The 16,413-nt window shown below is 43.0% G+C and overlaps 1 protein-coding gene across 1 annotated transcript in view; it reads right to left on the bottom strand.

Moving 5' to 3' along the window:
- Window positions 1–1,317, bottom strand: part of LOC125902564 (sodium- and chloride-dependent taurine transporter-like) — a 44,726-nt gene extending 43,409 nt beyond the window's left edge. Inside the window, exon 1 of the mRNA XM_049599059.1 lies at window positions 1,076–1,317. The gene's annotated coding sequence lies outside the window, so the exon portion shown is untranslated. The remainder of the gene's footprint in view (window positions 1–1,075) is intronic.
- Window positions 1,318–16,413: the final 15,096 nt, after the last annotated feature.

The raw sequence follows: 16,413 nt of genomic DNA, 5'->3' as shown, positions 1-16,413 counted from the left end.
AGTACAGCACCCATCATTATTAATACAAATCGAAACTGTGTGCAGATATTTCAAAGAATGATGCGCTTCTGCATGCATTTGACATTTAAGGTGCACCAGATGTTGAAAACATGTCAACAAGGCATATTTGCAAAACCGTCCAAAAATATACAAGGCTGCTTTTTTTCTGCATGAAAACAAAATCTCTGCTTCACTGTCACGAGGCCGATCAGCAAAAAAACTAAGCGATATAAAGGGTGAGGGAGAGGGGGAAAGAGGAAACGAGACAAAGGTAGAGAGACTATGAGAGACAGGCTGGATTCAGAGGAAGGGGGGGGGGGGGGGGGGGAGTGCGCGAGAGCGAGAGCGAGAGGAGGCTCGTGCTGAGGAGAAGCAGCGCACGATGTGCAACGTGCGACTGAAGAGCATCTCCGCCTTCTCAGCGCTCCGAGCGTCTCACTTCCCTTTTTTGCTGTTGTCCAATAACGGAATTAAACACGCCTAAAATGAAGTCTAAAAACAAACAACATGACTATTTATTTATGCGTGAACGTCAACAAATAAACATGTTACAGATGTGGAAAAGAGAAAAAGACTGTGGGAGCGTTTAAGTGTTAAAAAATAGACTGCTCGACATCCTTCACATAACGGAAAATAAATAAAACTAAACAAATGAAAAATAAAATCACCCATAAATGCGCTTGGCGGCCGCGTGTATGAAACAGTGCGCACCTCACGCACGGAGAAGACGTGGAAAAAAAACTCAGGTTGCATTTAAAGCTGTTAAGAAATCCAGCAGTGCACACAGAGAACAGCCTGTATCCAAATCTGCATCGCAGCTCCACCACCTGCATTCACACCAGCCCCTCTAAAAAACACCAAAAATACAAGAAAACACTCCTCTGATTTATTTCCCCACACAAACAGCACAGAAACTCTTAACTGCTGCTCTTGATTTGCAGGAAAAAAAAATCTCACTCAGACACAAGACGAATAAATGCAATTAAATCAGAATTAGAATAAAAATGGTGATAAAATCACACAGCAGCACAGTTGTGTTTTAAAGGTGTGCAATGAGGATGTTCTTTCCTCTTACCTGATGTGTTGATGTAAGATAGTGTGTTATTTTGTCCTTTTAATGTCCTTTGAGCGTGGTCCCTTGTCCGTTTCGTCTTGTCCGTGTCCTCCTGTGTCCGTGAGAGCGACTGAGGGTTGAACGCGTCGGTAGCCTGTATTTTAGCCTGTTTATAAGCCTCTCTTTCTGACCTTTGTCTCTCAAAACGGGGGGACATGAGACATCCGAGGCAGTGGAAAAACACCGGCCTGCCTACTCTCAGATGAGCAGGAGAGCTGTGTGACGCTGGTTAGGACCCGCCTCTTAATTCTGACAAGTGCGCCGTTACACGAGGGAAGCAGCGAGGACTGGAGTTGGAGGTGATGCGAACTGTGTGCATCTTTATAAACACACTGGGGGAACTCTTAAATAAACATGTCCTTCATCATTATTCTGCCACAAAGCAGCTCTATTCCAAAATCCATTTTACCATCAGCTGTCAGCCATGTGCGCTTAAAGGCTCCGCCAAGTAAAACACAAATGTTTTCAGTTGTCAAAGTAGGATGTGGAGATTTACAAGCAGCACGTGAATGCAGCATCAAAGGGAGCAGTATTCCCCCCCCCATTTCAGGAGTTGGTTGGTTGGTTGGTTGGTTGGTATCTTAACCGGCTCTCACAGGCACTCAGATTCTCAGCCGCGCTTCCCCCGCCCACCTCCGTTACGCGCGTGCCCGTGAGCAGGCGCTGGAGTGCGCGCGGCGGTGGAAATAAAGGAACACAGTGTGAGGAGTCTGCAGCTGCTTCTGCACGCCAAGTAACAGCAGCAGCTCTGATTCCCACTCAGACATTAAAGAATCATGTTGAATGTTTGCAGTATTTTTACAGGCTGCCGTGATATAGGTGACCGAGTGTGTAACAACTTTAATACCACCTTCACACACACAGTATCAGGCCCACTGAATGCAAACAAATAATTATGCAGTCCATTTTAATGCAATCGAACCTCAATGCCTGCCTGTCTCAGTCATGTTTCCTGCAGTGTTACGCCTCCTTTCCTCTTACGAATGTGAAGTGTCTGTAGATCCGTAAGTATACAGGTGATGTCTTGTGTCCAACGCAAGGAAGCGCAGTTCTTCACAGATTGATAGAAATCTGATAAAAACTAGGTGTAGTCCTGGGAAAGCAGCTACTGTGAGGGCGCACTCACACCAAGATAGTCCAGGGGACTCGACTGGGCGGGGAATACCTAAAAATTTCACACTTTCATTTGGTTCAGTTCACTTTCACACTGCGCCTGGACAACATCACGCCATTGCAACAGCTGCTCGCATGGGGAAGAAAAAAAAAAGAGAGGTAGAAGAAAACCCGGCTCATCCATCCATCGTGGGTAGCCACAAGCAACTGCGATACATCACTTCCTCACTTTGGTTCACTGGATAGTCCGTTTGCATCTCCCACTGTAAGCGAACCGCACCAGGGTTCACTTGCAAGTGAACCGAGACCCCCAGTTTTCAAGTGGACCAGGGCTCACTCGTTTGGTCTGCACCAGAGTTTGAATGAGCGTTCACACCACTCCAAATGAACCAAACTATCTGTGGAAGCGGACCAGGGTTCATTTAAAGCGGACCAAATAGCGCCAGTGTGAAAGTTTTCTGCCATCCAGTAGTTTGGAATATCCGCTTGGAACAATATGCAGGGACCTCCACCTCTGATGTGTAGGAATGGTGGGCAAGTCATGTAGCAAGAAGGCGGGTCATGTAGCTGCTCCAGCTGCAGTTTTACCTACTCTAAACATGTCTGTAAATTAGGAAAACAATGAGGTCTGGGTAGTCCTTACCCTCCGAGCAGGGATAGTAAATGCTTGTTTTTGCCATGTTATGCCATTGTTATTCTTTATAAAGTGCTGCTGACATGTATGTGGTGGTTGCTGCTTGATTATATCACTCTCTATTGTATCATTTGTTCTATGTTATCACAGTCATTTTTTTAGACACTCCCTGTATTGTACTATGTGAAGTTTCAGTGCATTGTCTCCCCATACATTACAATACTTTTCCCTGTGGGATTTGTAGTTTTTTTTTTTTTTGTGAGGCCACAATTTTAATTTGCACATAAGAAACTTCATATTCTAACAGGCGGCCATTAAAAGTTATTTCACACAGAAGTATTTTGCTGCTGAACAGATGGTCTTTTCATAAAACTGGGCTGTGTTGGTGCAACCTGACCAGAGAAAACAAAGAGAAAAAGGGCTGTGGCATTTGCTTTTGCTCAAGAGGTAGAAAACCTACAACTACCAGAATGCACTGCACCACAGCAGACCGATAAACGCTCCCGCTGGTGGGTGATGCATTGCGAGTTTTCCGTTTTTCCACCAGAAAGAATACGGTGGCCAGCTGGTAATGAGGGTTCTCAAATTACAGGTAAACAGTGCACTACAGTATGTTTCTGAAAACATTTGAGGCAACTCAGTGACTTAATCTTGGTTTATTTATATTCTGCTTAGTTTTACTGTTTGATCTCAGCCACAGTTTTCTCAAAACAGGAAACAGCATGATGTCCACTTCCTGTTCACACACACACTACAGCCACACAGTGTACTAAAATATGTTTCTGAAGACATTTTAGGTGAGAAATGGGCAATACAGTACCAGAGTTTCAGTTTATATTTGATCAATGCCGCCTAGTTCTAGCGTTTAAGTTTGAGGGGCATCTCTCTCTTGATCCCTCTCCGTAGACTTTGTGTCTTTGGTGGTGGATATACAAAAATGAAAAGAACAATCTGTAGCTCAAGCAACAGCCCAAGAGCCAGCAACATGAGCTGAGAGATGAGCAGGGAGATGTGGACGCTGGTAAGATGGAGGGAAGTTAAAGCAGCTGTGCGGAACTTTTTACCATTCATAAAACTGCCCCGAGTTCGTATCACTTCCCCTTGAAGATCTGCATATTTATTTGAACCCAACAGCGAAAAAAAAGCCTTTCTCTATATGGCTATTTAGCGTAGCCTGGCTCGGGTCGGACACAGCAGAAGTCAGCAAACCAGAATACGGCACCCAGAGGCGGAAGTAAGTCTGCATGCCCACAGCAGCCCGCAGCCATTAAACCACAGAAGAAGAAGGAAACGTGTTTACGAGTAGGACTTAAGAAACAGGCTAAATGACATGTAGTAGGGAGTAGTCTCTTGTACAGTAGGTGGCGGTATGCACCTGGAAGTTGTTTGCGATCCGCCAATAAATTGAGAGAAGAAGAAGAGCCGTGTTTACAGAGAGTGTTCTCCGAGTAAGCGGTACACAGCGGGCATTGCTGAACACATAACAGTTTTACCAGATGTATCTATAAGGACTTGGTTGTACTTTCGATGTCATGGCGGATAAAGAAGGAGCACCATCTAAAAGAAAAAGAACAGAAGAACAGAAGAAGGCCAAACGGGACAGTGATAGGGCTCGAGCCCAAACGCGTGTAAACCTCAGTCGGGCATTCACCAAGTGGAGAGAGCTGAGAGATTTGAAAGGTTTTAAAACTGATCCCCAGTTGGCCCTTTTCCTAATCAACAGGTATGTAAGTTTTTATTTAGAGAATATATCGCAACTTGTTAGACGTTGTTTCACTTCAATATATGACGACATGGAAGTTATAAGCAAGCTAAATGTAACGTTAGCTGATGTGAACTGCTTTTGTGTAGTAACGTTACAACAAACGCCACAAAATTATCTGTGACTGTGACCATGAACACAAATATACAGCAGGCAGGTGTCCTCAGTTTATAACAATTCAGTGCTACACCAGAACATTTATAATTTTCCTCTCGCTCTCCAAAACAAAAGCATGTGGTAATTGCCGGTTGCAGTCGAGATTTTACGACACCAGGCTGTGGGTGTCATACCGCTTCGACCAAAGGGGGGCACTATAATCAACGAAAACGTAAAGTTCCGCACAGCTGCTTTAACCATAGTCTGAGTGGGCGGAAGTTCGCTGCATAGATCAGCCTCTCATTGGGCGGAACGAGCCACCCGCTGAAGTCCCGCCCTACCACCTCCGGTTGTGTAGCAGTTTTCAACACGTCCTTTACTAACTTTTGCGGTGTTTGATCTTGCGGGGATGTAGCTATTTTTCTGCCATGGTTCGCGTCCTGTAGGTGATATTTTTGTGGGCGTGTTACACCAAAACCTGTTTCCCCCCGGCAATATTTTTGCAAGCGCACCGTTGCTGTGGCACCGCCCAGAACGATTGTGATTGGTTGAAAGTAATACAAGTACAAGTACAATACAAATACAGGAACTGGGGCGTTTTTTCTCCAATCTCAAAGTGAGAGTCGGCCCAGCCAGACCTTTCTTTTCTTGAGAAAGGTCTGGTGAGCGAGACTACTTTAACCATAGTTCATTTGCACATGCTACCCACACTGTTATCATACAAAGCTGGTCGACAATTGACAAAGTATCCCTTAAAAAAAAAAAAAAAAAAAAACTTTTTAGGAAGTTCAGGTTACATTCTGAAAATATCCACATCGGCTGGTGTGCCAAAAGTTCACTTTCAAGCCCTCCATGGAAAGTTTTAAGTCTTGCAGGTATTCAAAAACTTAACAAATGTGTTCCTGGTTTTTTTTTACAAGTCAGCGTTGTAATTGTTGCATCAGTGAGCCCTCAGCAGAACAACCAGAGTGAGGAAGGTCAATTTAAAAACAGACTTTTATCTGAAAGCAATCATTTGTTCCTCTGCTGTATCTGTTGCCTTCTGTGGTTTCCCTGCGTTAAGGAAATAACCCACTGAAAAGGGAAGGTGGATGATTTGAATACTTAGACAGGCATGGTAATGTTGGGACTGGCAAGAAGGAAAATAATGTAAAATAAAATGCACTGAGGCTTGTTTTATATCTCATACTATATTCAAATAATTTCATTCATCCATCTTCTAACTGCTTCATCCTCTTGAGGGTCGCGGGGGGGCTGGAGCCTATCCCAGCTGACATCGGACGAGAGGCAGGGTACACCCTGGACAGGTCACCAGACTATCACAGGGCTGACACATAGAGACAGACAACCATTCATGCTCACATTCACACGTACGGACAATTTTAGAGTACCTAGTACCCAATCTGCATGTCTTTGGACTGTGGGAGGAAGCTGGAGTGCCTGGAGAGAACCCACGCTGACACAGGGAGAACATGCAAACTCTGCACAGAAGGGCTCCCACGCCCGGGATCGAACCGGCAACCCTCTTGCTGTGAGGCAACAACACCACCACACCACTGTGCCGCCCCAAATAAGGCACATAAAAGAGCGATTGGCCAAACTGTTTGTATTCCCCTGTGTTGCAGAGCTCAGCTGACCTACCTCTGGCATGTGTGTGGACGTTTTGGTTTATTCACTTTTTAAAAACTAAAAAATAAGTGATTCATTTTTTACATTTCTCCTAAATGTAAAACAGATTTGAGTACCAGATGTTTAATTTTTGCTTTAATTTGATCATTTAGCTCCAGCTGTCTGCCTCTTAACTTATGGGCAGACTTATGGGCAGTTTAGAGAAGCATTTCAATGAGGCCACGATGGACGATGTCTTGATCTACTGGCCATGATCCGCTCACTTGACCAGTTCATTATATTAATGTATTCATCCAGTCGCCAGAATAAATGTTGGCTTTGTATGTTTCTGCAAACCACAGATATATTACCTCTCTTTGTGTCTAAAGAACATTGTGGTTAACATGTGGTTAGGTTTAGATGCAAAAGCTATTTCGTTATTGTTAGGAAAAATTTAAAATAATTGGTTTTGGTGGCATCATGCCAACTGGAAACACAGTGAAGAATTCACTTTTTCGTGGCAGTATCCCGACTGGAAATACAGCGATGGGTCACTAAAAACCACCCATGTTTGGTGGCTAAAAAGCCATTAGAAATGCAGCAATGACCTGCTAAAAAACAACCTTTAATTAAACAAAGACAATGCAAAGTTTGAATGTCTAAGACTTTGAAAGTCTAGATGTACCCGATCCTGTCTAGTAAAGCTGGATGTTATGACGTTGTCTTGTCAAATGGAGGGATGGAAACTGCATTTGACAAGGGGCCGTATTCACAAATCATCCTAAGGCTAAAAATTGTTCCTGACTGTCTGATACAGTCTGGTGCTGCTATTCTGTGCAACTGTATGACTGTACTACAGCAGCCTCCCACTCAAGCAGCTATTCATCACTCATAACTGTCACAGGCATCATTTAGCAATTTACTACAATGACAGTGAGTATTCACATATCTGAAGGCCCAGACACACCAAACCGACTTCAGGGAACTAGCAGCAAAGAAGGCCCCCTGCTGCGTCACCTCACGTCACCTATGTCTCTATCCAAAAGTTGCACATGAACACATCACAAAGACTACAGACAACAGCTGACCAGCATGTATGTTCTGCGCCTGCATAAGAGGAAATATCTCTCCACACCTGTAGATGATGGTAGTCTGTATTCATCATTAAAAAAGGGAAACTGGAGGACTGTTTTGATGTTTGTTAGCCAGTTAGCATGTCAACAACACAATTCAGTGTTGAAAGAACAGAGCATATTCACCGTGCGCCAGTGAACAATAAAACAAACCATCACAACGTGTTTCTGCTAATAATCTTATCTCATTTAACAAGTTTGTTTTGGTCTCACTCCCTCTTGACTTTAGCTCTTTGTTTACTTTCCTCACTTCTGTTTCTGTTATCGTGCACAGAGCTGAACTGTCAATCAGCGTGATTACATTCACAGACGGGCTCTGCAGTCACCGTCGCTGATTCAACATGCTGAATTGTCTGAAAAAAAAAAAAGCCGGCAAGGACAAATGGGGGGTAATGGGTGCTCACCAATGGCCCAACATTGATTGGTGGCAGGCGGTTGGCTTGCGGTATCAGGGCCTTTAGCTGCCGCAAATCTCTGCTTATTTGTTTCACAACAGCTTTTCAGCATTTCCCAATGTCTCTAAATATGTGACAATACAATTCATTCCCCCATAAGCTCCGTGGTGTTGGTGTTGGCATTGGCCTTGACAATGATGCAACCTCTGTCCTAAAAACTCCCCATATTCTCGTCTTATCTTGAGCCCTTGATTGGTGCTGAATGTCACCCCTCCACTGTTATTCAATGACTATCTTACTCCTGTGTTTGCACTGGCATTATGTAATGACTGAGAGTAACCTTCCAGATGTAGGTTATGGTTGTGAGAGGCACAATTGGGGACATGAGGTTAATGCACTAGGAGAGCTCACAGATTCATATTTTAGGAAGGACACAGCAAACTGTCTGCAACCTGATTGTGCTGCAGGTACCGCCTCATGCTACCAGTAGTGACAAGGACAATAGTAGAACATAAAGCTAGAGAAGAATCAGTCAGGGAGGAGAGAGGAGGAGAGAGCAACTGTCTGTAGACACCACATGTAAAACCATTCCCTTTCTGGGTGTTGTCTTGCTTTTGCCTCTCCATTGCACCTGTTGTCACTTTGATTTGCACCAAAGCAGCTGAAACTGATTCACAAACACTTGTGCTTAAGTGTATTTCTGGAGAATCAATTCTTGACAAGTTTGTTCAAATCGACATTTTTGCTGTTGATTATTACTGTGACTAGTTCATGCTCCTGGGCACCACATGCACTCTGAGCCTGCGCACCCACATGTGCCAGTAACGGAGCTTTATCTTTTCAGAACAAATGGGCAGAGTCAATGTAATGGTCCAAGCAGCAGGGTGAAGATAAGGACAATATCACTTTTACTGCTTTGTGACAATATAACAACATCTCAAAATATGTTGAAAAAATTAAGAAGTAAAACAACATAAAGTGTTTTTTTTTTTAACTGAAATGAAGTGTTGTTTGTTGAAATCACGCTAAAAATTCTCAACATTCTGCACCTGTATGCATTGAACTCTATCATTGGACGGCAGCATTTAAACAGAGGGCAGGGCCAGTTAATTTCCGCCACGTCGTGATGAACACGTTGACCTTACATGTTCTCTAGATTAACCAGGTCAAGAGTTAAAAGGGGCCTTGTTGTCTCAAGAAGGAAAAATCTTTTGGTCAGACAGCATTCACAGTGAAAGCTTCTCAGTTTTGTAAAATTATTCCTTTAAATAAACAATAGTGATTCTTACTGCTCCCGAGCATATCATCTTAAAACTTGGTTAAAAAGCCTAGTTTGGTTTAAAAGACCTGCCAGTATACAGTCACTCCATGCATGACATTTTTTATTCCTTTGCTTGACTCACTGAATGTCATGTCCTGTTCACGAGTGAGGGTAGAATTGAGCGTGAGATGGATCTGCGGTTTGGTGCGGCCTCTGCAGTGATGCAGGTGATGCACCAGACCATTGTGGTGAAGAGGGAGCTGAGCCTGAAGGCAAAGCTTTCTATTTACTGACCCATCTATATCCCAACCCTCACCTATGGTCATGAGCTCTGGGTAGTGACAGAAACAATGAGATCGCGGATACAAGTGGATGAAATGAGTTTCCTCTGTCGGGTGTCTGGGCTCAGCCTTAGAGATAGGGTGAGGAGCTCGGAGTAGAGCCGCTGCTGAACACGCTGGAGGGATTACATATCTCATCTGGCCTGGGAACACCTTGGGGTCCCCCAGGAGGAGCTGGGAAGTGTTGCTTTGAAGAAGGACATCCGAGGTGCTTTGCTTGGCCTGCTGCCCCCGCGACCCAGCCCAGGATAAGCAGATGAAGATGGATGGATGGATGGATGGATGGATGGACTTGTTGTTTCTACCAGTAACCACAGGTGTCAGTTCATCCAAATGGATTGTTGTCAGATTCAATAAAGACCTCAGTGTCTCCTCTTTGTCATCTTTTACCAACATATATGTTTCTTCTACCAAAATCTGTACATTCCTGCTTCTGCTGGTATAACATAGAAGTGTCCTGGTGAAAGGTTACTATGAATTGGTATTTTATGCTGCCATAGAATCCATTAAATGGCTTTTAATTAAATGTATTCATATGTCGGAGCATCTCACTCGCCAAAACACAAAGACAAACAATTATAGACAAGCTGACAAGCGGATTTGGGTCGCATCATTTTCCATGCTTTGGCATTGTTTTCCTGTTATATAAGTACGAAGGACAAGATTTGTTTAGGATCTCCATAAACACACACACACACACACACACACACACACACACACACACTGCCTTCTGCACGCTGAAAAGAAAACTTTGCTTCACTCATATAAATGACACAAACTCGTGCACACGTGTTCCTGGGGGCCACTTTGCATCATTCAAATGACCCAGTATAACCACTGAAATCTGCTCCAAGAAACCAAACATCCTGCTCACTTTCCTATCAAATGAAGTGGTCTGGTCTTGATAATAAAGTAGCACTCAAGGATTTGAGTGTTCTGCTGTGATGCACTTGCGTGTGTCGAAGTTTCCTCGGACACTAAAACGAGACCTGCTGAACTAGGTTTGCTTCATGTATCAGCACAGTGATGAGACAGCGAAGCAACTTGACAAAGGTGCTATAAATCGTTACAACATTGTCAAATCCATTGTGACACCATGGTTCCAAGAGTACACATGAGTCAATGATGAATGTAGGTGAGGGAGGGAGAGAAAAAATAACAGTTCATAAATGCTGTTTTGTTTTTTACAAGGGTGGTGACACTTGAGCCAAGGCAAACTTTCTTCATACAGCACCTTTGCTGTCCTATGGTTCTCTGTAGAAAACATAAAAGGTAAAGGTGTTTACCTTGATGACATGTTGGACGCCTTTGTGACAGTCAAGCACGTCCAACCTGTGTGTCTCTCCTTCCTGTGCTCTGTTTTCATTCAAGCTTCTCTTTGCCAAGCCATCAGCCACCCTGGGACCTGCCTCTCTCCTCTGGCTGTCGGTAACTTTTTCTAGATTTTGGAGGAGGAGACTTGTCCCCTCCTCTTGTCTACCTCCGTTTTGTGTATGCTGTTCTTGCCCCTCGAGGCATATTTATGACAAAGGGGCTATATAAATGAAACTGACTTGACTTGGATGTGCAGCATTTTGCACAAACTGTTGTAGAGCAGTTTCTGCAGTCTGCAGCTCTTCATCAACATCACCAGAATGAATGTGGACATTGTACGTCATTAGATATGTATACAGAGACGTTCTTCACAGTCAGTTGAAAGTCACTGTATTGATACATTGAAAATGTATGTTTCTTTATGTTTCAACGATGCTGTGGATACCATGTGGTCAGATTTAGGGACAAAACCATTTGGTTATAGTTTGGAAAAGATCAGTTTTTGGCTCAAAACTGCTTTTTGTGGCACTTTCCCAGCTGGAAACACAGAGATATCTCGGCAAAAGCAACTGCCTCTTATGGCACTATCTCAAGTGAAAAACAGTGATTGGTCACTAAAAAACATAAAAAATGCAATGGAAAATAGGTTGCTAAAAAAACACACATTTGGTGCCTAAACAGCCACTTGAATAGGTTGATGGGTCACTAAAAAGTACCACTGTTTGGTTCCCAAAAACTCATTGAAAAAATGGAGATAGGTTGCTAAAAATCACCCACATTTGGTGCCCAAAAACCTGATTGAATATGTTGAAAGGTCACTAAAAAATACCCACATTTGGTGCCTAAGAGCCACTTGAATACACTGATAAGTCGCAAAAAAATACCCAAGTGTGGTGCCTAAAAAGCCACTGAAAAACTGAGATAGGTTGCCAAAAGACACCCATGTTTGTTGCCCTAAAAAGGCACTAAAAAAACTACATAGGTCAGCAAAAAACACCCTCATTTGGTGCCTAAAAAGCCACTTGAATACACTGATAGGTCGCTAGAAAATACCAAGTGTGGTACCTAAAAAGCCACTGAAAAACGAAGATAGGTCGCCAAAAGACACCCACGTTTGTTGCCTAAAAAGCCACTTGAATACGTTGATAGGTCACTTAAAACTACCCAAGTTTGGTGCCAAAAAAGCCACTAAAAAAATCACATAGGTCACCAAAAAACACTCTCGTTTGTTGCTTAAACAGACACTTGAATACAATGATAGGTCACTAAAAACTGATGCCAAAAAAGTCACCAAAAAAACAGATATAGCTGCTAAAAAACAACCCATTTTTGAAGGGTACAAATGTAACATATTCGTGGTTTGCAGAAAAGTAAAATGCCAACATTTTCTTCTGGTACCTGGGCTGCCATCAAATACAAGTCAAGTTTATTTATGTGGCACATTTTAGACACAAAAACCATTCAAAATACTTTACATAATGTATTAAAATGAAAAATAAAATAATTAATACTGTTTAATAGGAAATAAAAACAGACATAAATATAGGACAGGGAGGCCAGATCGTCCATGATGAGTGTTTAAGGTTCAGGCAGGATGGAACTGAAAATGTTTAACCTGGATTTAAAGGAGGTGAAAGTTGCTGCATGTCTAATATCCTCTGGAAATGTATTCCAGGTCTGTGGTGCACAGTAACTAAATACTGCTTCTCTGTGTTTGTTTTTGCACTCTCTCTGGCAACAGTTAACAACCCTCTACCTGGTGACCTGATGGCCTGAGAGGCAGAGATGGTTCATATAGTTAAAGACAGTCAGAGATGTATTTTGGTCCTGTGGGGCCATTGAGAAATGTATAGACAAGCAGTAGTGCTTTAACCAGAGGCCAGTGAAGACGTGATGCATTCAGCTGTTTTGGTCTTTGTTCAGAGTCTAGTACCAGCATTCTGCATGAGTTCCCAGAGTCTAAATTACATTACAGTGATCTCACCTGCTGGAAATGAAAGCATGGGTTAGTTTCTCACAGACCTGCCTGGACACAAATCCTCTTATTCCTTCCACAGTTTTAAGATGGCAGAATGCAGACTTTGTGAATTGATTTGACATGGCTGTTAAAGTTTAACTCTGAGTCCAAGATTGCACAAAGAGTGTATTTGGCTCGTACGATTCCTCCCTGCAATATTTAGAACTGATCTGCTGACACATTAACGTTGACTAGTGCTGCTAACAAATCTCAACCCTTTAGTTCAGTTTGCATTAGCAGTAACTCAAATAAGAGTGACCAGTAACCTGTGTGGTTGATGTCTGTTACAGGTACTAACAGGGATGTCAGAGTGAAATTAAATTCCAATCTGTGAGGCTTCAGTTACAAGCTGCTAAAGTACTTTCTCTGGAGTCGCTGGGCGAACCACATCCAAACTGAGCCAATCATGTTAGCACAAAGCACGGCTTATCATGATGGAGGGGAAGAGGGGGAAAAAAACCTTAATGTTTTTGAGGAGATCTAGATAAGTCTTTATGTGACTCTGAATTTAAGCAACTTTTTATGTTTTACAGCCATTTCTGATTAATTAGTAACTTCCTCTTTGAGCTCCTCCCACTGTAGACGTCCTGTGTTTTCTGGATGGAAATCTCCACTACAAGCTCCTTCCTGGTCTAAGTCTAATCCTCACCAGTTAAACCCAACATGAACCTTTCTATTGGCTCATTTCACAGCAGGTGATATCTGTGAATCTGCAAAGTAATCATCAATATTATGAGTTTATTTGTTTATGGTTTCTAGTATGGACACCAGCTAGCTGTTAAATACTGACAATATACTGGGAAATATGTTCCCCTCCCTAAGTGTTGTCTGTATCCTGCTGAAAAACTGACATTAAAATTAATATCCTATATAATTCCACTCATAGCACATCGTCTGTAAAGCACCTGCTCCAAAAGGTATCTGGGTTTGTTTTTATTCTTCACTACACTGCAGACTGCAGCCATTTGCCATCCCTTGATAACATGTGGTTAGTCATTTAGGGATATCACTGACAGTCAGTGCTTGTTCAAACATGCACTGTAATGCAAATCATGTTTGAGGTCTGTCCAATCACTAACTTGGATGCAAACCTATCTGGTGCAGGGGGCTTCACCTTGTTTACTCTCTGCTTTTATGCAAATAAAGACAGAATGACATTCAGGCAACTTCTTTATCCAAATACAGATGAGACACTGAAAGGGTAACTTCAGTATTTTTAAACCTAGACCATTATTTCCAAAGTTTTTGTGTGTAAGTGACTAATGGAGGTTACAGTTTCAGAAACTGGTCCAGTATTGAATGAGAGCACTGCAGCCAGCAGCTGTGAAACAGATGTTAATGGGCAACTGTGCACCCTCAATTTACGACCATTAAAAGAGCTTGTTTTGTCACTGAGAGGCTCAGTGTTTGACAAAATAATGAAGAGGAGAATAAATGAAGTCTGCTGGGTTTGCCGGTAGTGATTTCAGGGCTTTCTGGTTAAACAAAAAGGATCTTTCTCTTTAACGAAAAGTTCTACTGCGGTCAGGATCCTCACCATAGTGGTGTCAGACACTTACAACACAATCTGAGCCTGTCAGTGGCAAATCCAAACAACCCAAATGCAGCACTCAGAGAGGCTGGCAGACAGTCGGTAATGACCTTTATTGCTTACACAGATATGCAACAGTTCTGGGGTCTTTGGGTTTGGCTTGCTTGTAGTTCCAGTGGTGAGTGAATGAGATGAGAGCAGGCAGTCTGAGAGCTGTGGACTGTACCGTGAGTGCAGGCGGGTCTCTCATGAGGGTGGTAATGGAATGAAGACCGATGTAGCTAGCCGACTCAGGAGAGCTGAGGTTAGAACCAGGAAGGGAGCAGGCAGGCAGGAGACAGAAGGCTGAGGTGACCACCAGGGCAGAGACGATGGAGGCAGGTCAGGAACAGGCAGGGTCAGTACCGGGAGAACAAGCCAAGAGTGAGTGCTGGGGTGTCTTGCATGAAGTCAAAGAACAATTTGGCACTGTGGGAAAGGCAGCAGCTGCTTATATGCAGGGAGTGCTGATGAGAAACAGCTGTGTGCAGAGGTGAGTGGAGTTGATGAAGGGGGCGTGGCTGGCTGGCAGGGTGCAGGTGAACGGAAATTTACCAGGAGCAGGTGAGAGAGAGAGAAGGATGTGTATTAAGGGTTATCATGTCCATCTCATCAGAAACTGAGGAGATATTAAGAGAAATATTGGATTTCTCTGTAATGCTAACTTTTTAGCGCATTGGCTAACGTTAGCTTCGATAGCTAAACACACTGGAGGAAACGTTCAAGTGTCGTCCTCCTTTCTAAGATTGGCATTATAATGCGTTTTTCCTTATTCGCTGTGAGAGTCCAAAAGACAGATGGATGTCGTTTGTCGTAACGGTGAAGTTAATCACACATTCACTCCGCCTGGCACTCTGCTGCTTTGAGACTACGGTGCTCTGGATAAGATAACAATACATTAAGACAGCGCTCTGGATTTATGTACAGTCCAGTTTGTGCCAGAGTGCACGCCGGTACTTGGAATTAGTATTTCGGAATGCACCCCTCGCAGCATCTTCCTCGATTGTCTGAAAGAAGTCAGTAGAACTTGCTAACTAGTGCTAGCTAATATCTGTAGAGAATAGAGTGTGCCAGTAAACCCGGAACTCCGTTAGCGCTTTTAGCACTTCCGGTTCTCTCGTCTAAAAGTCAATACGTTTTTTGAATGGGATTTTGGTAAAATGCCTCAAATAAGGTCTGTGGTTAACAAAAGCTTAAGTGAGTTTCAGGTTTTGTTCTACGACATAAAACAAGTCAGTAAATACCCTACTTGTGAATTTTGAAGCTTTTACATGTCGTAAAAAAGGCGGTTGCTAACAAGTTGCTCAATACGACTACAAACCCCAAACTACAAACTGTTTATTTAGCTTAAACAGTCCGATTTCCTCATTATACAATGTTTTTAAAATAAAGCCGCCGAAATCAGTTGAAAGCTTGGTGGCGGTGACGTAAAGAGTCATGCGACCGTGGAGTAGTCATGTAGTCCGTTAATGCCTAACGTTAGCTTTTTACTTCTGGCGATCGCATTTAAGCTTCAAATGTGGTATGAAAGGTGTTCATATGTGAAGATTATCTCGCTGAACAAAACCTGTAAGTATCATAAACTTGTGTTTGCCACAGAGCTTATTTTCTTACATAATCCAAAACGCAATGCAAAAATCACATTCACTTTCTCTTCTGGGAACCAGCGCGACGCTAAACTTCCGGGTTTTGACGTCAACGCTGGCACACTCTATAGTTTTGCCTCCAGCTAAGCCCTGCCCACCAAAAAAACCTTCATGCTATTTACTAACAGTAAAAGGGTCCATACTGGACCCGTTTAAAAAAGAAGAAGAAGTTGAATCTATTGGTCACTTAGACACAAAAACACAGGTTAATAAGGTCCATGTTTCAAAAGTTACCTTTTGAAAGCGGCTGGATACAGGTGTGAAACTGTGGTCAACATTCAGCATGACCACATCGCTCTTCCAGGACGGACAGACGTACAATAATAAGTTTAATAGATCATGACACACTTATATTTATTACAGATCGTATCGCTGCTCTTCACTCTAACTGTAATTGGGCCAGCTGTTT

The sequence above is a fragment of the Epinephelus fuscoguttatus genome, linkage group LG1, assembly GCF_011397635.1.
Source record: "Epinephelus fuscoguttatus linkage group LG1, E.fuscoguttatus.final_Chr_v1".
Lineage (NCBI taxonomy): Eukaryota > Metazoa > Chordata > Actinopteri > Perciformes > Serranidae > Epinephelus > Epinephelus fuscoguttatus.
The sequence above is the reverse complement of the archived record's forward strand: the minus strand, read 5'-3'. Positions and strand labels throughout refer to the sequence as shown.